This window comes from Balaenoptera acutorostrata, chromosome 1, assembly GCF_949987535.1.
Source record: "Balaenoptera acutorostrata chromosome 1, mBalAcu1.1, whole genome shotgun sequence".
NCBI classification, from domain to species: Eukaryota; Metazoa; Chordata; class Mammalia; order Artiodactyla; family Balaenopteridae; genus Balaenoptera; species Balaenoptera acutorostrata.
In genome coordinates, this window is record NC_080064.1 from 29,253,756 (window position 1) to 29,269,118 (window position 15,363).

General features: G+C 36.7%; 1 protein-coding gene and 1 pseudogene across 3 annotated transcripts in view; one reads left to right on the forward strand and one right to left on the reverse strand.

The window, feature by feature from the left end:
- Positions 1 to 15,363, forward strand: part of AGO3 (argonaute RISC catalytic component 3) — a 129,435-nt gene that overhangs the window by 51,907 nt on the left and 62,165 nt on the right. The window contains exon 1 of one of the 3 annotated variants that reach the window (XM_057545721.1): positions 662 to 766. The exons of the other annotated variants lie outside the window; for them this stretch is intronic. The gene's annotated coding sequence lies outside the window, so the exon portion shown is untranslated. Of the gene's footprint in view, positions 1 to 661; positions 767 to 15,363 lie in introns of those variants that run through there. 3 annotated transcript variants of the gene reach the window in all.
- LOC114238005 (U2 spliceosomal RNA) lies at positions 8,961 to 9,046 on the reverse strand (annotated as a pseudogene).

The window sequence follows — 15,363 nt, forward strand, 5'->3', positions numbered from 1 at the left end:
CTACAGAATTCTATGATTATTCAGTCTTTGAAACAACCTTCATATTCCCAAACCTTCAGTGACTGTGCTAGCTTTTATAAACTAGCTTTCAAGAAGGGCATACTCACCAACATACATTCAGAATAGTGACTCATTCATACCAGGTATGAATGATAATACTGAATATGGGAGGTAGGTCTGCTGTTGCTGGTTAGCTGGCAGTATATACCATGTATAAATATATCAAATGTAAATATGTCTAAAGCTTGAGGATTCTATGGAACATACGGAGAGAGTCATCTAGTATGTAGTTGGAAATGCAGATGTGAAAATCTGTAGTGGTGTGAGCTAAAAGTAAAAGTTTTGGGACTCCTTAGTATATAAATCCATATTTGAAACTCTGAAAATGGAAAAACTTTAGAAATAGTATTTAGATTGAAAACAGGAATGAAAAGGATAGAGCCATGGAGAATACTAGCATTAAGGAAGGAAGAGGAACCAGTGAGCAATTAATGATTATCACAGGCAGTATGAGAGCCAAGAAATGGTGTCAGTGAAGCCAAGGGAGGAAACATATTCAGAGAGTAGATTTTACAGTTAAGCAACAGAGCTTTTCCAGTAAAATCAAGAGTAAGACAAGGATGTCAGTACTATGATATTTAGTCACTATTGTGTTTGCTAACTTCTGTTCTTCTTACAGGTTTCAGTCTACATGTTACTTCCTTGAGAAGCAGTATTTGACACCCTTCTTGCCCCCCATCCAGCCATTCCCCCAAGTCTGAGTTAGGTATTTCTCTTATGTATTCCCATAGTGCAGTATACTTCCCCTGTAATACCATGTGTCACCTTGAATTATAAGTGTTTATTATTCTTTGTCTCCTGTTAGAATGAAAGCTCCATGAAGCTAGGGACTGTCCATCTTATTCACCAGTATACCTCCATGCCTGGCGCAACTCTCGGTCATATTAAGCGAGGAATGAATAAATAAAACCAAGAACATGGAGAAGGAGTATCTAATTGAGCCTGGAAAGTTAGAAAAATATTTGTAGAAGTAAATGATGTCTTAACTGAGCTTTAGAAAATGTGATGACATTGAGAGTTTGGGTTGAAAAGGGGATACACAGGAATAAAAGATTTCTGAGAGGTCTCTAAAATATAAAACTTTATTGAAAGATATAAGTGAAGATCTGAATGAAAGAAATATATTAGGCTTATTGAGAAGACTCTGTTTGATAAGATGTCAACTCTCCCAAAATTAATCTGTAAATGCAGTTTTAAGTAAAATCTCAATCGGGTATATAGTGAAACTTGATAAGTCAATATTAAGATTTATATGGAAAAAATAAGTGACGATGAAAAACCTATAATTTTAAAGAAGAATAAAGAGGGAGGAATTGCCCTCCTTATGTTAAAACTGTAACAATTTTAGCACACTTTTTAAACTGCAGGGACAGACAGATTAATGAAGCAGAATACAAAGCCTAGAAATAAACTCTGTGTGTGTGTGTATGGAAACTTTGTTGATATTAAGGTGGCATTTCAAATCACTGAAGAAAGAGTAAAATGTTTAATAAATGGTGTTTATGCAGTTGTTAACTATATGAAAAAAATAATTAGACCCATTTCACATCATATCCCAAATTTATTTCTAGGTGGATTGTAATCTAAAATTTGAAAAGCAAAACTTTAAAATTCTTTCAGGGACTTCCCTGGCAGTCCAGTGGTTAAGACTCCACGCTTCCAATGCAGGGTGCACAGGTTTCATCCCGGGTCGGGGAACTAAGATCCCATATGCCGTGGAGTATGCCCAAAATAAAAAATAAAAAATAAGATAAGATTCATTCAGAGAAAAAGTAAGAGAATATCTCTAACATTGAACAAAATGTAAAATGTATAAATCATAATAGAAAATACTGATAAGCTTGGCTCTGTCAAAATTTAAAACTTATTTGTTATAAATACACCATAAACAAATTTAAAATGCTAGAAGAATATTTACAGCATATATAACCAAGAGCTTTATGGGATATAAGGCAGTCAGTACAAAAAAAAAAAAAAAGTAATTCACAAAAGAGGAAACACAAATGGCCAATAGAAAATCAGATTCTCAAATTCATTAGTAATCAGGAAAATGCAAGTGAAATCAGTACTGTTTCACACCTATCAGATTTATAAAAATTTAAGTCTTATATCAAATGTTGGTGAGGATAAAGTATAAGGAACTATCATGCACTGTTTATAGGCGTATGATTTGATACAACTACTTTGGAGGCAGTTTTCAATATCCAGTAAAGATGAAATTGAACATGTCTTAAAACTCTTAATATACCATAGAGGTATCTTGCAAAAACTGAGACATTATTTGTGATAGCAGAAAATAGGAAACAGCCTGATTCCTGTCAATAACAGAATAAGTAAACATTGGAATAAGTACATAAATTGTTATTTGTGGTATACTATGTAACAGTTAAATGAATGAACCAGATCTACATGGATTATTATTGAAAACAATGTTGGGGGGATGATCAAATAGCAAAAGGTTATGTTACTACTTATGTGAATTTTTTGTTTTAAGTATATACTAGATACATACAAATGCAGTAAAATTATTAAAACATAGTTGATGGTGCTTTGTGACCACCTAGAGGGGTGGTATAGAGAGGGTGGGAGGGAGACACAAGAGGGAGGAGATACGGGTGTATATGTATACGTATAGCTGATTCATTTTGTTATAAAGCAGAAACTAACACACCATTGTAAAGCAATTATACTCCAGTAAAGATGTTAAAAAAAAAAACCAGAAAAAAAAACCCAAAAAAACATAGATGGGACAAATACACACCAGTTTCAGTATAGTGGTTCCCTATAGGAAGAAAGAAGGAAAGAAGGAAGAGGAATGAAATAGGTTGGTTGGGATAGGGAGAAGAGATAGACCTATAAGGCTACATGTTTCAGGAAACATGTGACAGTATGTTTATTTGTGTGAACAAAGTGTGTAGATAATTTCAGGTGCCACTGTGAAGCAAAGAAACAAAAAGATCTGTGTTATCTTAATGAAATGAAATAAAACCTAAAATTTTATTTTATTTTATTTTATTTATTTATTAATTTTTGGCTGCATTGGGTCTTCGTTGCTGCGCACAGGCTTTCTCTAGTTGGGGCGAGCCGGGGCTACTCTTCATTGCAGTGCACGGACTTCTCCTTGTGGTGGCTTCTCTTGTTGGGAGCACGGGCTCTAGATGCGTGGGCCTCAGTAGTTGTGGCGCGTGAGCTTCAGTAGTTGCAGCTCACGGACTCTAGAGCGCAGGCTCAGTAGTTGTGGCGCACGGGCTTAGTTGCTCCTCGGCATGTGGGATCTTCCTCGACCAGGGCTCAAACCCATGTACCCTGCATTGGCAGGTGGATTCTTAACCACTGCGCCACCAGGGAAGTCCCAAAGCCTAAAATTTTAAATGGGTTTATTCTTATGAGACTGACACGCTGCCTACTGTGCTAAGAAGGCACTTAAATGAGTTTATTTTTAAATTGTCACTAATATATAATGCTGCTGTGAAAAATAATGAGGGAAAATATTACACTGACCACCTTACTTGCTTATATTTCCTTTCTTGTTTGTGTGGTTTTGATTTTGCACCCCTTCCACTTGGTATATTGCACTGAACAAAATAGTCTTTATTGAACTTGAAATCAACCAGAGAAGATTAGTATTGAGCAATATAATGAGTACTAGGAGGAAGTACTAAGTGCAGTGGGACTGTGTAACAAAGGGATCCATTCTAGTCTCAGTGTTCAAGGAACTTTTCTCTGAGGAAGTGACAGGTGGGAGCGAGGTGAAATTTGTGGTGGAGATAAGCATGGAACAGTACTTTAAGAAAGCAAGCAATTTAATTCTAATTGTGTGACTTAATCTTGTCTTCAAAATGATTGTTTTCATGGTGTTTAATATCCTAACTCTCAACTATGTAACTTTAATGAATTTTACCAATCTTAGACACACAAAAAACTTTTTCACATTTCATTATCTCTGAAATCAGGAGATGTCTTGCAGTAGATGGTTTGTCACAGTTGAATTGGCAAATTTCTCTTTTAGGATACATACAATACTGATGTACCTTACCATAATTAGCATTTTAGAGTCAATGAAATGCAGAATATTTTTTTAGGTTGGCCTGCCTTTAGGCCTAACTCATTTGCAACTTGCATTTAATTTTTGTAATTATACATTTTAAGAGCATCAGAGTGAATCTGGGGAATTCCCTGGTGGTCCAGTGATTAGGATTCCTCACTTTGACTGCCGAGGGCGCAGGTTCAGTCCCTGGTCAGGGAACTAAGATCTCACAAGGCATGCAACACAGCCAAGAAAGAGTGAATCTGGTATTTATTAGTTGTATGTCCCTGAAGATATTTTTGTTTACCACAGGCAGAATGCTAAACATTTTACATTAATTACAGTCGACCCTTGTTACCTGGGTACCATGTATACTGAGGGCCGACTGTATTATGTCATTTTTTTATAAGGGACTTGAGCATCCACCGACTTTTGATATCCAAAGGGAGTCCTAGAACCAATCTCCCGCAGGAACCAAAAGACAACTGTATCTCCTATGAACTTCATCACAGTTGTACAAGTTAAGTGATACCCCCAACTGAAGTTTAGAGACAAAATCTCTAAACTTTCTCTAAAGTGACTTTCTCCCTCGAAATGTCACATAGTTTGTATTTTATATTTTTATTAATGTATTGATACATGTAATATAACCTATTAAAGGTATATTTAGATATAACTATATTTGAGGCACAATAGTTTATATTTAAATGATAGAGGTCAATTTTTCTGATTCCAGAGATTATGCCCTTAATATTCACAGCTCTTTACTGCATCCTTTAAGAGGCAAGATTCCTGGCAGACAAATCTCAGACCCAGGACATCTGAGTTGAGAAATGTGTTTTATTTTTATATACTTTATTTACTTCCTTGTGCTTTTCAGTAAAAAGTAGCTTTCTGTAAAACATTCACTATTTTGCTGCTAGAAGAAAGTAGTCATAATATATAAATGGTTGTAGAATTTGGTAATCATAAGTTATGCTGCTTAAGAGTCAAAAGTTCTCACTGAATATGCTTCCTTTGCAAGGAAAACAGATTTCTAATAAGTAATTTATTAATCACAATATTAGTGTTGCTTGCTTCATATGTTTGTCTTAAGTTCAGGTATAAGATCCCTAAAGTTAAGAAATAATTTGATTTTTACAGTATTCAAATTAGTCCTCAGAAGTAGATCAAAGCAGAATATTTCTTTAGGGTGAAAGGGTCAGGCAGCAGGGCAGGAACTTTATCAGCACTGGTCAAGCTCAGCCAAGTAAAGATACCTGTATCAGACTTGTCTAGTCTATCCTCACATTAGAAAAAGAGTATAATGGCAGCCGGAATTTCAATGACAGTCTAATCAAATCTGTTTCTTGATCCATACTGCTTCAGTCTGATTGAGTATGTTCATATTTGGTGCACAGCTGTCCTCTTGGGATCAGACTTCACTATCTGTATCCCTTCCTACCCCTCCCCCTTTTTTAGAAGTTTCATGAGAAAAGGGTACACAAGAGGCAAAAATTTTTGATGCCTTACACATTGGAAAATGTATCAACAAACCTGAATGAAAGTTCAGCTAGGTTTCTGTGTTGAAAATAATTTTCCTTCATAAATTTGAAAGTGGTGCTCCACTTTTTAAATAGCTTTAGTGAGGTTTTGTTTCCCTTGTATTACTTTACTTTCTGGAAAATTTACTTACCTTCGTCTTCTTAACCCCCTTCGCTTTTTAAAATTTCTAATCGTTCTTTTTTATTTCCTGAATGTTATTTTATAGTAGCATACTATTCTTGTTTCATATATGGTAGTATCTTCTCTAAGCTCACTGTAGATAATTTATTTTGGAGTTTTATTTTTCTTACACATGCTTATGCTTCCTCCAAATTTTTGTTTGTTTGTTTGTTTTGATCATTATCCTCCATTTTGAAAGCTTCCTTCAAGTGTATAGTATCCTTGATTATTTATTCATGATGCATTGGGACTCTAAAACACTGACTAGATGCTTCGAATTCATCAGTGGAGCCTGTTTACTTTGAGCTTTATCATAGGGTGATTTGATCGGGCTGATGTTGGGGAACCTATAATGTTAGTTTATCCTTAGGTCTTTCCCTTTGCCTGGTCAAATTACCCAAAGATGAGCCTTCCAAACTCCTGCTTGAAGGGTAATAGTCTTCATTACCTGCGATCTGGAAGCCAAGTCGGGGATTCTGGCTTGGGGAATGTCTGCATTCAGCATTTAATATTTATAGTCATTTAATTCCTTGTTTTGGGTAGGGTACAGTCCTGTGCCCTTAATTGTGCCTGACATCCTCCCTCCAAAAGTCTTTTACTTTTTCCAGAGAATAGACCTACAGTTTATGCCAGGATAAAGACGAGGCAGTTGTTCCGCAATGTGAATGGAGCTGAACAAGGGACCTAGGATTCTACCTGCTTCTCAAACAGCTTTCCTCTTCATTTTTCTGCACTACCCCCATCCTTTTATCACCAGTTTCAGAGGTACCTAGTACTGCCATTTCTCACGCCTTCTGAGGATTCTATCTGCTATGTCAGTTACAACTTGTCTACTCACTTTTCATCTTCTAAAATGTTGGTGCATTTTCTGTTTTCTGTTCTCCCTTCCTTCTAGGTTTATGTCTTTTTTCTTTCTTTCTTTCTTTCTTTCAATTCCTTACCATAGTTATAGTGGAGTTTGAGGAAGGAATGAAATGAGCTGCTTATGGTTCCTCTGCCATCCTAACCCAGGATCTGTTGTTAAAAGGCAGAGGCTTTGTCTGAGTCATCTTTAAATTCCAACCCACAAAGGAGTCCCTGATATAGTAGGTACTTGATGAATGTTTAAATGGACGGTTAAGTCTTGTTTTACATCTGTAAAACTCAGTAACAAGTTTGTGCTAGAGGCCTAGTTTCTTGCCATCTGGACCTCTCAACAGGGCTGGTTAAGTGTCGTCATGGTATTGTGGCTGGCTTCCTCTGGAGCAAGTAATCCATGATAGAGCAAGGCAAAAGCTATAATGACATTAAGGCCTAGCATTGAAAGCTATATTCTGCCAGTTTTGTAATGTCTTATTAGTTATATAAACCAGTTATATTCAGTGTAGGAGAGACACGAACGTGCAAATCCCATGAGGCAAGACTTATTATTAGGGACCGTCTTGGAGGCAGGCTAGCACACACAGTTTCTATCTTAAGCTAGAAGAACAAATTAAACCCAAAGTAAGTAGAAGGTAAGAAATAATAAAGATCAGAGCAAAAATTAATAGAAAACAAACAGTATAGAAAGTGAATGAAACCAAAAGTTAATTCCTTTTAAAAAGCTAATAAAAATTTTAAACTCCTAACAAGACTAATCAAGAAAAATAGAAAAATAAAACAGATTACTAGTGTCAGGAATGAAAGAAGGGGTTATCACTAAAGATCCTTCAGAACTGAAAGATTAATAAGGGAATGTTAGGAACAAATTTTTTTTTTAATTAATTAATTTTATTTTATTTATTTTTGGCTGTGTTGGGTCTTCGTTTCTGTGCGAGGGCTTTCTCCAGTTGCGGCGAGTGGGGGCCACTCTTCATCGCGGTGCGCGGGCCTCTCACTATCGCGGCCTCTGTAGTTGCGGAGCACAGGCTCCAGACGCGCAGGCTCAGTAGTTGTGGCTCACGGGCCTTGTTGCTCCGCGGCATGTGGGATCTTCCCAGACCAGGGCTCGAACACGTGTCCCCTGCATTGGCAGGCAGACTCTCAACCACTGTGCCACCAGGGAAGCCCAGGAACAAATTTATACCAATTAATTTGATAAATGAAACACAACTTTACAAAAATTGGCTCAAAGAAAATTGGAATAGCCTTGTATCTATTAAGGAAATTAAATCCATAGTTCTTTCTAACAAAGAAAACTCCAGTCCCAAATGATTTCGCTGCTGAATTTTATCTAACATTTAAGGAAAAATAATACCAATCTTTCACAAATTCTTTCAGAAAACAGAAGAAGAAAAAAGGCTTTACAACTCAATTTTATGAGGCTAGTATACCCCGGAATCTGACACCTGACAAAAACAATGTAATCCTCTCAACAGACAAAAGAATCATTTGACACATTTTAACGTTTTCATGATAAAAATTTACAGACTAGCAGTAAAAGGAAACTTCTTCAACCTGATCAAAGCATCTAGAAAAACATACAGGCATCATCATACTAAATGATAAAAAGAGTGAATGATTTTGCCATAAGATTAAGAAGAAGGCAAGAATACTTGCTCTCACTACTTCTAACATTGTGCTGGTGGTCCAAGAAAAATAAAGGCATAATATTGTAAAGGAAGTAATACAACTATCTCAGTTTGCAGAAGACATAATTGTTTATGTAAAAAATACTAAGAAATCTACCAAAAAAAAAAATCCTACTAGAATTAACAGATGAATTTAGCAAGATCACAAGACACTAGTTGCATATACAAAAAGAAAATACTAGCAGTATAATAAATAATACCCAGCATTCAACAATTAGAAAAATGAAAAACACATGTACCATTCATAATATCAAAAAATGTAATATTTAGGAATAGATTTTAAAAGAGATGTACAAGCCCTCTACACTGAAAGCTACAAAGCATTCCTGAGAAGGATAGGAAGATATAAATAAACAGAGATACCATGTTCTTGGCCCAGAAGCCTCAAATTCTTAGGATATCCATTATCCCCAAATTGATCTGTAGACTCAACACAATCCCAGAATCTCACCAGCCTTTTTTTTTTAATAATATAAATTGACAAGCTGATTCTAAGATTTATATGGAAATGCAGCGAACCTAGAATAGCTAAAACCATTTTGAAGAGGAACAGAGTTGGAGTATTCATAATCCCTGATTTGAAGACATGCTATAAAGCTACAGTAATCAAAGCTGTGATATTGGGGTTAAAGATGGACATACAAATCAAGTTACAGGATAGCTATAGATACTACACTTGATCTTAGCCAAAAGGCTAAGAAGTGATTAGAATAGCTACAGAAATAGACCCACTTACGTGGTTGATTGATATTTGACAAAGGGGCCAACATTCAATGGGAAAAGAATAGTCTTCTCAATAAACGATGCTAGAACAGCTGAGTATTTGTACGAAAAAAAATAAAACATTAAAACTGAGAAATTTGTAAGAAAAGAGGAAAAATATTCATGTCCTTGGAGTAGGCAAAGATTTCTTAATATGTTGGAAACCTCATCTAAATGAACACCTTCTCTTAAGAACACTGTTAAGAAGATGAAAAGGCAAGCTACTGCTGGGAGAAAATATTTGCATAACATATCCTAAACAAAAGATTTGTGTCCAGAATATATGAAAAACTTGCATAACTCAGACAATTTTAAACAGTGGTCAAAATCAGACATCTCACAAAAGATTATGGGAATGGCCAGTAAGCACTTGAGAAGATGCTAAACATCATTGGTCATATGGAAAATGTAGGTAAGAACCACAGTGAGATATCACTTCACACCTGCTAGATTTGCTAAATCAAAAAGACTGGCAATACTAAGTGTTGGCAAGGGTGTGGAGCAATCAGAAGTGGTAGGAGTATAAAATTGTACAACCACTTTGAAAAATATTTTGGCAGATTTTTTTTTTAATATTTATTTATCTTTGGATGCATTGGGTCTTCGTTACTGTGCGCGGACTTTCTCCATTTGCGGCAAGCAGGGGCTACTCTTCGTTGCAGTGGCTTCTCTTGTTGCAGAGCACGGGCTCTAGGTGCGCGGGCTTCAGTAGTTGTGGCATGTGGGCTCAGTAGCTGCGGCTCGTGGGCTCTAGAGCACAGGCTCAGTAGTTGTGGCACACAGGCTTAGTTGTTCCGCAGCATGTGGGATCTCCCCGGACCAGGGATCGAACCTGTGTCCCCTGCATTGGCAGGTGGATTCTTAACCACTGCGCCACCAGGGAAGCCCTTGGCAGATTCTTTTAAATTTAAACATTTTCTTGCCATGTGTCCTACCAGTTCTATTCTTAGGTCTTTCCCCAAGAGAAATGAAAAAATAGGTCCATACAAAGATTTGTGCATATGTGTTTACATGTTCATAATAATTAGGAACTGGAAACAACCCAAATGCCCAGCAACAAGTGAACTGAGAAACAAGTTGTGATTTATTTATACAATGAAATACTACCCAGCAGTTAAAAAGAACTAACTACTAATTTATGCAATGGTATGGATAAATCTCAAGTTAAGATGTACAAAAAAGCTAGACAAAGTGGCGTATACAGTATAATTCCATTTATATGAAATTCTGGAACCATTTATTCTATTATGAAACGAATCAGATCAGTGCTTGCCTGTGGCAGATGTGACAGAAGCTGATTGCATAGGGGCAGGAAAGTACTTTCTGGGGTGATGACAGGTTCTGTCTTAATTGGGGTGGTAATAGCATAGATGTATATACGTTTGTCAAAATCATTGACCTTTACAATTGAAATGCATTTTATTGTATGTAAGTTATACCTCAAATTGTTTTTTTTTTTTGAAATGAGATATCATTACACATCCACCAGAAGGGCTAAAATTCAAGTCTAACAATACTAATGGTGAAAATTTGGCACGACAGTGACTCTTAAATGCTGCTTGTGGGAGAGTTATTTGTTAAAACCACTTTGGAAGAGTTTGACATTATCTAGGAGAGATAGACATCCTTAATTACTCAGCAGTTCTACTCAGATATTGCCTTTTCTACTAGAGAAATATATGTGTGTACGTATAGCAAGAAGGCCACCTAGGGACTTCCCTGGTGGTCTAGAGGTTAAGAATCCACTCTTCCACTGCAGGGGGCACAGGTTAGATCTCTGGTTAGGGAACTAGGATCCCGTATGCTGTGTGGTGCAGCCAAAAAAAAAAAAAAAAGGCTATCTATAAGAATATTCATAACCTTATTCTGATAACCAAAGGAAAGTGCCAGCATAAACTGTCCACCAACATTAATAATCAGGTTTTTTGTTTGGTTTTGTTTTTTGCCACGGGGCAGCTTACGCCTGGGATCCTTAGTTGCCTGACTAGGGATTGAACCTGGGCCCCTGGCAGTGAAAGCGCCCAGTCCTAACCACTGGACTGCAAGGGAATTCCCTGTCCATCAACATCAGAGTGGATAAATTGTGTATTTCTTCAACAGAGTGTTAGAGCAATGAAAATGAAGAAACTAGTTACATTTAATTAATACAGATGAGGTAGAAACAATGTTTAGGAAAAGACTCAAAAAGATTACATGCTTTATGTTTCCAGTTACATAACATTCAAGAACTAGGAAAACTAAATTGTGGTCCTTAGTGATCTGTACTTATGTTGTAATTCTATAAAGAAAAAGAAGTGATTACCATAAAAGCCAGGATTTTGGTTACCTCTAGCAGAGAGAGGGGAAGTTAAGGTTGGGAAGGGGATAGGGAAGAGGTTTCTAGGATACTGGCAATATTTAGTTCTTGATATGAATGTTGGTTATGTGGATATTCACTTTATAATTTGTTTAGTGACACTCTAGTAAATATGTGATATTTTATATTGAAAATAGAAAAAGAAAAAAGCAATCCTTTCATCTATCAATATCTCCTGAGTACTCTGTTAATATTATTTTGCTAGGTAATAATAGACATGCCAAGATGTTTAATGTGGCCTCTTAATTGCTCACTATTACCATAAAAAGGCATTGTATAATAAGTTTCTGTTCTTACATCTTCAGAGCAATGAAAGTATACATATAAAATTGAGGCACATAACCTCTCAGGAGGTTAAAGTATAATTGTAGTTATGTTTTTACCAGGATCCAACATTATTTACTGCTTTATTTTATACTCATCAGTTGGACCTGGGCTCATTTTGGTACATGTAGTCCTAGTTATCTTAAATATGGCAAATATTTATTATTTTCTTTTTTCACATCTGTTATTTTAGCTGCGTCCTAACAAAAATTTTCAATTTTGACACAGTAAAATGCAAATTCAAGAATCCTAATCGCTTTTTCATGGAACATTCTCCCATCAGCCTCTTCAAGGAGTTAGTTTACATTGACAAAATGATTTTGCCTAGAATTAAAACCTCAGTAAATCAGAGAGCAAAAGACATGAGTAGACAATTCTTCAAAGATGAGAAAAAGAGCTCTGATGAGCTCCTGCCATGTTCTGGGCACAAGTAGGTACCTTATATTGAATCTTCACCCTAATGCTATAAGTACTAGATGTTTTTCTAATTTTGCAATGAACAAATTATGATTTCTCTGAATTTCAAGTCTGGATCTAGAATTAAAATCTATTTCAGGGCTTCCCTGGTGGCGCAGTGGTTGAGAATCTGCCTGCCAGTGAGGGGACACGGGTTTGAGCCCTGGTCTGGGAAGATCCCACATGCCGCGGAGCAACTAGGCCCGTGAGCCACAACTACTGAGCCTGCGCGTCTGGAGCTTGTGCTCCACAACAAGAGAGGCTGCGACAGTGAGAGGCCTGCGCACCGCGATGAAGAGTGGCCCCCGCTCGCCACAACTAGAGAAAGCCCTCGCACAGAAACGAAGACCCAACACAGCCAAAAATCAATCAATTAATTAATTTTTTAAAAACCCTATTTTAAAAAAAAATCTATTTCATTTCCAAGCCTATCCTTTTCTCATTATTCTAACACTGCTACCCATGAAAAGAAGAAAATAAACCTAATTAAAAAAATAAGTAGGGCTTTCCTGGTGGCGCAGTGGTTGAGAGTTTGCCTGCCAGTGCAGGGGACACGGGTTCGAGCCCTGGTCTGGGAGGATCCCACATGCCACGGAGCAGCTGGGCCCATGAGCCATGGCTACTGAGCCTGCGCGTCTGGAGCCTGTGCTCCGCAACAAAAGAGGCCGCGATAGTGAAAGGCCCGAGCACCGCGATGAAGAGTGACCCCGCTTGCCACAACTGGAGAAAGCCCTCACACAGAAACGAAGACCCAGCATAGCCAAAAATGAATAAATTTAAAAAAAAATAAAATAAGTAAGTGATGAAAGATTAAAGGATACATTTCCAACAGCAACAAAATTTTTATCAATTATTAATAAATGAGTTATAAAGTATCACAAGACCTTAATGAAATTGGAATGACCTTAATAAATTCAGAGATATTATGTTCATGAATTGAAAGACTATCCCACTGGTATTCTATACATCTAGTCTATTTTGGTAAATTTTTTTGCCTTAGTTGTGTATTATACATATCTAGATAATGGCAATCTAAGTAGTTGGTAAGATCGCATTTTCTACCAAACTCCTCTCAAGTTTTTTGCTTCTCAATTTTATTTATCTGAATTCTAACACCTGCCCATTAATTTTAATTACATGCATGTAGTACAAATTTATCCATTTGGCTGGTGTTTAAGTTGTTTCCATTCTTTTTACCATTATAAACAGTGCTACAATAAGCATTCTCATTCATGTTGCCTTTCACAGATACGGAATTTTTGTAGAGTATATACTCCAATAGAGTGAAATTGTTTTTTGGGTTTTTATTAATTTATTCATTCATTCATTCCTTCCTTCATTCATTTATTTATTTATGGCTGCATTGGGTCTTCGTTGCTGTGCCTGGGCTTTTCTCTTGTTGCGGCGAGGGGGGGCTACTCTTTGTTGCGGTGCACGGGCTTCTCATTGCGGTGGCTTCTCTTGTTGCGGAGCACGGGCTCTAGGCGCGCAAGCTTCAGTAGTTGTGGCACGCGGGCTCTAGAGCATAGGCTCAGTAGTTGTGGCACACAGGCTTAGTTGCTCCCTGGCATGTGGAATCTTCCCAGACCAGGGCTCAAACCTGTGTCTCTTGCATTGGCAGGCGGATTCTTTTTTTCTTTTTTTTTTTTTATTTGTTTATTTTACTTATATTTATTTTTGGCTGCGTTGGGTCTTTGTTGCTGTGCACGGGCTTTCTCTAGTTGCAGTGAGCGGGAGCTGCTCTTCGTTGTGGTGCGCGGGCTTCTCATTGCAGTGGCTTCTCTTGTTGCAGAGCACGGGCTCTTGGCACATGGGCTTCAGTAGTTGTGGCTCGCGGGCTCTAGAGCACAGACTCAGTAGTTATGGTGCACAGGCTTAGTTGCTCCGCAGCATGTGGGATCTTCCCAGACCAGGACTTGAACCTGTGTCCCCTGCACTGGCAGGCAGACTCAACCACTGCGCCCCTAGGGAGGCCCTGGCAGGCGGATTCTTAACCACTTGCACTACCAGGGAAGTCCTAGAGTGAAATTGTTGAGTTGAAAATCATGCTCATCTTCAAACTTACTGTAAATTACCATTTGTTCCTAACTGACTGTATCAGTTTATATTCCTACAGTCTGTATGAGAGCTTTCTTTCTTCAGTCTTCCTTTGGCTTGTTGTCAGCTTGTGTTATCGGTCTTAACATTTTTGGCCAGTCTTGATTGGTGTTAAATGATAGCTTGATATAGTTTTTGTATATATTTCCTTAATTACAAATAAGATAATTAGTGAAAATTTGTTTTTTGACATTTAGATTTTCTCTTCTATGAAATGCCTAGTATCCTTTGCCACTTTTATTGTTTTATCTTGATTTATAGGAACTTATTATATATTCTGGATAGTAATCATTAGTTATACGTATTACACATATCTATAGCCTTTTTTTTAGCTTTGTTTATGGTATTTTTTTATGATAGTTTTTATATCTTAAGAAATTCTTTCTTGCCTCCAAGATCATAAAGATGTTCTATATTTTCCTCTAAATGTTTATTTTTCTTGTCATGTTCAGTTCTCTGAATAGGAATTTGTTTTTGTATATTGTATAAGGTGGGCTTTCAAGTCTGTTTTACTGGTCTGTGTGTCTGTCCCCACAGTCTCTTGACTTGAATTGGATTATAACAGATCTCGATGAATGTTAGAGCAGACCTTATTCTTAAAAACTATCTTTGCTATTCTTGTTTCATTTCTCTTTCATGTTAATTTTAGTATCAGCTTCTTAAGTTCCAGAGGTCAAGGGGTTATATCCTATTGGTATTTTGATTGAAATTGCCTTGAATTTGCAGATTAATTTACAAATAATTTATACTAATAAGGTGTATACTCCATTTATTTAGATTTTCTGTAGTAGTAAAGATACCTATTACTTCTATAGGTCTTATGCATCTTTTGTTCAGATTTTATCTCATGTCTTATGTTTTTTTTGTTGTGATATTAAGTGGTATCTTTTTTAAATTACATTTTAAGTTGGGTGCTAATGTATAATAATGTAATTTTATTTTTATATGTTGATCTTAAATCTAGCAACCTTACTGAACTGTCTAATTCTATAATTTATCTATAGATTATTGGGTTTTCTCTCTAGACA